General features: G+C 40.9%; 2 long non-coding RNA genes across 4 annotated transcripts; one reads left to right on the top strand and one right to left on the bottom strand.

Moving 5' to 3' along the window:
* Positions 1-550: 550 nt before the first annotated feature.
* On the bottom strand, positions 551-6914 carry LOC129825922 (uncharacterized). 3 transcript variants are annotated; one of them, XR_008754959.1, is made up of 4 exons: positions 6683-6914; positions 4063-6457; positions 1754-1999; positions 551-1350 (listed from the first exon to the last, which is right to left on the bottom strand). It is a non-coding gene; the product is annotated as an uncharacterized LOC129825922 (long non-coding RNA). The 3 variants fall into 3 exon arrangements; XR_008754958.1 differs by having other exon boundaries at positions 551-1099; positions 1222-1999; XR_008754957.1 differs by having other exon boundaries at positions 551-1999.
* LOC129825923 (uncharacterized) lies at positions 2559-5367 on the top strand. Its single transcript, XR_008754960.1, has 3 exons — positions 2559-3123; positions 4433-4722; positions 5202-5367. It is a non-coding gene; the product is annotated as an uncharacterized LOC129825923 (long non-coding RNA).
* Positions 6915-7619: the final 705 nt, after the last annotated feature.

Consider the following 7619-nt stretch of genomic DNA (forward strand, 5'->3'; position numbering starts at 1 on the left):
GAGAGGGTCATGCTTTGCTATTTCTTCTAAGTTTGTCAAAAAATTACATTTGTTGTGAGAGTCATCAGACTCTTGATTACCTCTCTGCGTTATATTTTGAGTGGCAGTTAATAGGAGCACATCTGCAATTGTTTTAATATATGTACATTTTTCCGGTCTTCATTTATGACATCTAACATCGATGAGTTGCTGTCAATAGCCCTTTTATGCTGATTCCAAGCATGCATAGCATTGATATGATGCTCTGTCTTCAAATGGAGAATAAACCCCGAATCTTTAAACAGCGCCTTTTTTCCAGTTACAAAAACCTGACTGATGTGAAGGCAGAGAAAAATGCCTACAGGCGAAACAATAAGTTGAATCTTGAGTTACAGAATATTCAAGCCATGAATTGTCCTTATACCAGGAGCTGTTGAAAGCCCTTTTCCTAGTACCATACTGTTACGAGAATTATGTTCTCAATGTTCATAAACCCAATTTAATGAACTACTCAGTCTGAAACCCAGGATTTGTAAGAAACTGGTTGAAATTAATCAGACGGAGGCCCAGCTACGATAGTCAGAAAGTTTATTTACGAGAGCGCTGGTTAGTTGTACAAAACCATTCATTTTATACTAGCTCCTTACGCACATACTCTTGCACACAAACAGAGTTCATACACACATACATTTTCACACAACAGTAGGTATCCTACGCACACACTGTCCTGCTACCCAGCCGACAAAGATTAGGGACTGTGAGAATCACTCCCTGTCCTTTCCCAAATCTCTCAGTGGCCCCTAGCCAAGGTCGGCACCGAATCTTGCTCAGACAGTTTGTGTTTAAGACACTTTAGAGACATATTGCACAGTTTATATTGTTTTACCCTAATTCTGACTAAAACTAAACACCTCATTAATTATACTTTTACTGACTAAACCTAAACAAACCCATCAGATAATAAATGTATGATTCTAATCAATTTCATACAGTTATAAGGTTTCAGTGGGAATTATTTAATCATTATCTTTCAACATTTAAATTAGTTTAACATACTGAGTTCTGGGAAATGTTTTCAAACACTGCTGTACAGGACCCTCTTCTCTGGATCTTGAAATGTCTGAAATACACATTAAATAATGTGTCATATCTCTATTGAAAAGTATAATTAAGGGATCCACAAGATTAGATACTAACAGCTGCTAACTAAAATGTGTAGATTAAAGTTTAGGACAGGCCTACCAGTGGGTCCTTTTGGAACAACATATCTGGTGCTTGATGCATTTGGGAGGGGCTCGATGAAATCTCCTGGCAGCTCTGGCTCACTGTCTTGCTCAGAGCCAGAGGTCTCTGTGTCATCCCTTGATACATCTATTACATTAAAATAACACAAGAACAATTAGGGTATAATCACAATAAAATTCCACAGCCATCAAAACAAGAACACACTTGAATCAACAACCAACATTTTAAAGTCAAATTAAATCAAACGTATTTATATAGCCATTCTTAGATCAGCTGATATCTCAAAGTGCTGTACAGAAACCCAGCCTAAAACCCCAAAACAGCGGCTAGGAAATACTCCCTAGAAAGGCCAAAACCTAGGAAGAAACCTAGAGAGGAACCAGGCTATGAGGGGTGGCCAGTCCTCTTCTGGCTGTGCCGGATGGAGATTATAACAGAACATGGACAAGATGTTCAAATGTTCATAATTGACCAGTATGGTCAAATAATAATAATCACAGTAGTTGTCGAGGGTGCAACAAGTCAGCACCTCAGGAGTAAATGTCAGTTGGCTTTTCATAGCCGATCATTAAGAGTATCTCTACAGCTCCTGCTGTCTCTAGAGAGTTGAAAACAGCAGGTCTGGGAAAGGTAGCACGTCCGCTGAACAGGACAGGGTTCCATGGCCACGGGCAGAATAGTTGAAACTGGAGCATCAGCACGGCCAGGTGGACTGGGGACAGCAAGGAGTCATCATGCCAGGTAGTCCTGAGGCATGGTCCTAAGGGCTCAGGTCCTCCGAGAGAGAGAAAGACAGAAAGAGAGAAAGCATACTTAAATTCACACAGGACACTGGATAAGACAGGAGAGATACTCCAGATATAACAGACTGACCCTAGCCCCCCGACACAAACTACTGCAGCATAAATACTGGAGGCTGAGACATGAGGCTTAATCTGACAAAATCATCTATTACAAACTGAAGCTAAACTAAAATTCTGAACTGGGCATGTGACTGACTGCCTGGTGGAAGCTCTGACCTGCTGGTGGTAGACTGGGTCCTTCTTTAAAAATAAGTCTATCTTTCCCTTTCTTTTCATGTTTTGTTGGCCCTATGCAGAAATAAGACAGTCTATGGTTATATTTAACCATCCAATTACCCATATTTTAATCCAATCTCAATCTTAATTCCAAATCCCCATTATCATAACTGTACCTTAAAAATCAACTACCAGCCTTATTACTAGCACAGATGTAAAAATAATGTTAGGCTAAATTGGGAACCGATCTCTCTTATCTGATTAACTGTCTGGTAGTTGAGCCAAGTTAACTTGGCGCAGTCGATAGCGCGCTGGACTTCGGGCTAGAAGATCGAGGGTTCAAGACCTGCTACCTGCCTGTTTCATTACATTGGTGTCAGAAGTGATCGAACCTTGCATCCACGACAGTGCGTGTACTTAGCCGGTGAGCGCGTTCCTATGAGACGTTGAGTCTATTAGCTAGAGCGAGGACGCGCTCTTTGAATGGAAGGAGTAGTGTAACGACCCTGGGTTTATAATCGCGGATATCGACACTGCCGCTCAAGCATGCTTTTGCGGCACAGTCGATAGCGCGCTGGACTTCGAGCTAGAACGGAAGGCCGAGGGCTCGAGACCTGCTCCCTGCCTGTTTCATTACACTGTTTCTGCATTACGAGTAGGCTGTATCATCTGTAAGAACTGTGTACAAGCCACCAAGCTCATAAAATATTGGAGTTAACAGTCATTAGTTAAATTACATGTTAACCATATCGATAGCCTAATTGAGGCGCAGTAGAGTTCACCGGCGAATGCAGACACACTGGAAATAATAACTAAAACAACGAAAGAGAAATGGTGGAGGCTCCCAGAATGAAGACAGACATTTTTCGGAATAAACGTGGTGAGTGAAAAACTTAATTACATAGCCCACTCCCTACTCGGTATCTTATTCCGCCACTATACAATTTTGTATGAGTTGTTTGTTGGGGACCTTATTTAAGTTTTTGGAACAGATTCCTCTTGGAACGTTCCACAAATTATACCCACCCTCTATTGGCTAACGACCCTGGGTTTATAATCGCGGATATCGACACTGCCGCTCAAGCATGCTTTTGCGGCACAGTCGATAGCGCGCTGGACCTGCTGCCCCGCTGTTTCCCCTCTTTGAAATTCAGCGCGCTCAGAGCTACTCTCCTTTACTGTATGGCATGCAGTTGCGCCCCTTGCCTGAATATTCCAGTGCATTTCTATTCGTGGACTCCATGGCCTGGGCCAGTTTGAGTGCATTCTCAAACGTGAGATTAGGCTCTGATAACAAGCATATGTATCCTGCCATCATTAATCCCACACACCAGCCGATCGCGTAGCATTTGCGATAATGTATTCACATAGTTACAGTCCAGTGCTAGTTCTCAACTCAGCCACATATTCCCCCTCTGATTTGGTAGGTTTTCTCATGCGTGAATCAAAATTTAATCGTGGCACTATTTCACTGGGTTTGAGGTTGAAGAGATATTTTAATAGGTCGACTAGATCTATGAATGGCTTTTCTCCTGGTTTATCTGGGCCCAACAGGTTTCTCAGTAAGCTGTATGTTTGTGCACCGACAACGTGTACAGTATGGATTTCTGTATAACGGCAATAGTTATTATATTAGCAGCAAATAAATGTTTCATTATTTTACAGTACTCCTCCCATTCCTGATTTTCTTTGGATCAAATGGTGGTAGCGAGCCTATTGTTGCCAAAGCCATCTTTTCCGATTCTCTCTCCCCTCACAGTCAATAATTTGTCCTACCCGTATCCAAGGAATCAACCCTTCAGAATCTTCCACCACTCACTTGAGTCGCACATCCAGCGTCGCACGCTAAACACTCAGTTGAGTTCGTGGAAAACAAATCCAACGCAGACATCCTCGTCGCCAAATATCTAGTATCTCAAGAGGCTTCTTAGATTGATGGTTTAGTGTTTAATGGAGTATTTAATGGTAACTTAGAATAACATACCCTAATGCACCTGGCATAAACTTGCTGAGGCTTTCTCGAGCATGGTTATCTGGCAAAGAAAACGGCTACGGATAACGCAAAGCAAACCCCCGTCTTGAGTCAATACTGCCATCTATTGGTAAACATAAATATACCAGGTTACTACACTACAGATGCCTTGTAACTAGATATTTTTTCAAAACGATTGCCTATATTTACCGTGTAGGGCACTGCAAGGTTGGGTGACCAGAGCCATCTGGGACTGCCTCTTGGGGGAATTCAGGCGTGTGAAGTCTTCCTGTGTCCTGCATAACTTCATGAGGATGGACACAAGGTCCAGAAGGAGATATACAGCTCGCTGCCATGTGCCAGAGGAGAAGTCTGCTGCTCTGCAGGATGTTTCAAGGATGGGGTCCAACAACACAGCAAGAGAGGCAATCTGTGTGCAGGAGATCTCCACCTCCTACTTCTTTCTGTACTTGGGTTTCTGTACAGCACTTTGAGATATCAGCTGATGTAAGAAGGGCTATATAAATACATTTGATTTGATACTACTTCGATGAGCGTGCTGTTCCCTGGCAACACCATAGACTACACTTTGCACAACCAAAGGCTATTTTTTTAAGAGCCACCCACATTTTAATAAGATTATTCTTCCATTTACTTAGCTATGTCAACTGCATTTATTCAATTTTCAGTTTCTCTCCCTTTGACTTCTACATCTCAGGTGAGGGTTCTGTTTAGGTAAGGATGTGATGTCTGTACAAAACAAAACAGGCTATTTTAAGTCCACCCAGGTGTTGACCTTGGTCAGGTCAACAGGAAGTATTATTAAAGAGATGCTTTATATTGAAATACAGATATATGTAGTCCCAGAATTAATGATCCAAGGTCAGCTTTGCATTTCACCTCCTGATGATTGATGACTGGCAGAATAATAATAAAAAAACAAGGCTTAAACATGCTCTCTGTCTCCATCTGTCTCTCGTCTGCAGGTATGTCTTGATGTGAGAGGATGCCAACCCTGAGTCCAGTCATTGCCAACTCACCCGCTCTTAAGATAACCTTTGGGCTGACTGGGAGCCTAAGGCTGGTTAGGAGACACCACTAGAGACACTATTATGTAATTATGATGAACAGAGAATATTTGGGTAGCACTGTGATTCATTAATCATATGCTGTCTTCCCTGATCCTCTGTTACCTCTTTCCCATTCTCTTTTACACCTCTCTCGCCACCTCTTTCTTCCTGTTTTTATAATGCACACCAGATGTGCATTGAAGTACAGCTTGAACTTGTATTTATAAAATTACAATTATAATACATCTATTATGTATTCATAACACTTGGATAATTAACTTCTTTCAATAAAGCGTTTCACATTCTCTACTGGTTGAAATTAAGTGTCTCATTTGATTAAATGCTACACCTATCCTGTGTTTCTCAGATCGATGCAGATGAAGGAAATTAGATATTGAGACTAACCGGTTTTAGAGTATTTACATGATGCAAAGGAAGTGTAGTGTACTGTTCTTTAAATTATATTTCTGTATATATGAATTACAAATCAGCCTTTAACTAGTTAAATCATGTTTATAGTCTATTGCATAGTTACAATGTGTGCCCATTGATGTCCCAGGATTGGGAAACACTGTTTAAGTGTATATTTGTAATACATATGTGCAGACACAGCATCATTCAAAGACTGGAATTTGATACTCCTGGTTTTGGATATGACTGACAAATACTGCACCTTTATTTGCCAAGGTAGAGTACATGATCAGACAATATATTAAATGTACAGGCTACAATGTGGGGATCTCATGCATGGCAATAACTACATGTATATCCATCCGACTTGTATCCTTTGCACAAAGTTATATTACACTCAATCCATAGGCTTCATTAATGTCATTCAGACCAATTTGAAGTTGATACAGCTGGCTATGATAGCTGAGGTTCATAGCTAGGTTCTGAACTAATATGTATACCAAACGTTTTAGGGTCAAAGATTGGCTACATAGCTAGCTTCACATCCATATGCATACAGGTATTTTTATCCTCTACTGCACAATAAGCAAGAAAATAGTTAGCTAGCTACGTTACATCAGCTGCATTACATGGCAAATATCAGCAAGGCAAGCTTACAAAATTGTACATTCAATTTGTAGTAAACGCTTTAGCTAGCGAAATGTTTTACATCAACTGTTTCACAAGACGACAGCCTGGTATGCTGGTTGTTTCAGGAGTCCCTAAAACATTAAACAAACATAATTACAATGTCATACTCATGTCACAACACCCATAAAGCTAGCCAGCTAACGTTTAGCTATTCAGCTAGCTTGCTAAATAGCGATTTTCGTAAATTAACTTTATGACAGAAACATCTGCATAATCGCTTGTCTCTACATTAACTAACATAATCATCTTAACTGTACATTTTTTGCATGATTCGTTATGAGGTTATAATTACTGACATTTGCTTCCATTTGCTTTTTGTCAGCCATCTTTGCTGAAGAAAGTCTTCCGCCTTGGGTCGCATAACGTCAAATTTGTCATGGAAACCACTCGCTATGGTTGGTCATCACCCTGTGGTCGCAACTTTTGATTTGCATAAAGTTGGGAAATATTGCATTTTTTCACCGCCTCCCACGCCACGTTCGCATCTGAGTGGCCCACTGCCCTCTGCTTCTCACCGCTTTCCTTCCATTGAAAATGAATGGGAAGCGGTGATTCACCGTTTGCTAGTGTACACGGGGCATCAGGTACCGTACCTGAACGCATGAGAAAAAATACAAATAAATAATCTTTATAATAAAAGCATTGCATGCATATCACCGCATTTGCGTATTGGCATAGAGCAGTAGAGTAGAGACATTTACAGAAGTTGCACACATGGGGAACCATTTCTGTAGCCTAGGATCCAGGAAAAAATGTCCCTTTTCAAAACGCACTTCATGCAATTCTGTAACGGTCTTGAGACGACAGACACTGGGAGACGGGAAGCATGTACATGGTGAGGATTTAATAATAAATAGACATAAACAAAGCAAGAACAGCGTCTGGACAAGAGAAACAAAAAAAAAACACATCAAAGTAGACACGGGAATGAAACTGAGGAAGTGACAGATATAGGGGAGGCAATCAATGACTTTGACACATTTATTTAAATTGATCAGGGGTGCTGCAGTTCCTTAATAACCCCTTTCGCGGCTTTGATTCTATAAGGAAATAAATGATGAAGTGCAACGCTGGAGAGATTAGAGTTGCAGGCTCATGTCTATCAGAGCAGAGAAGGAGAGAGATCATAGAAAGTGAATCTCATTCTAGTTATGTAAGAGATACTGTCACGCTTATCAAACAGCAACGGCTATGCGTTGGTCTCAAACATAGGCTACAATTGTTCCGCGAACC

This window comes from Salvelinus fontinalis, chromosome 28, assembly GCF_029448725.1.
Source record: "Salvelinus fontinalis isolate EN_2023a chromosome 28, ASM2944872v1, whole genome shotgun sequence".
Lineage (NCBI taxonomy): Eukaryota > Metazoa > Chordata > Actinopteri > Salmoniformes > Salmonidae > Salvelinus > Salvelinus fontinalis.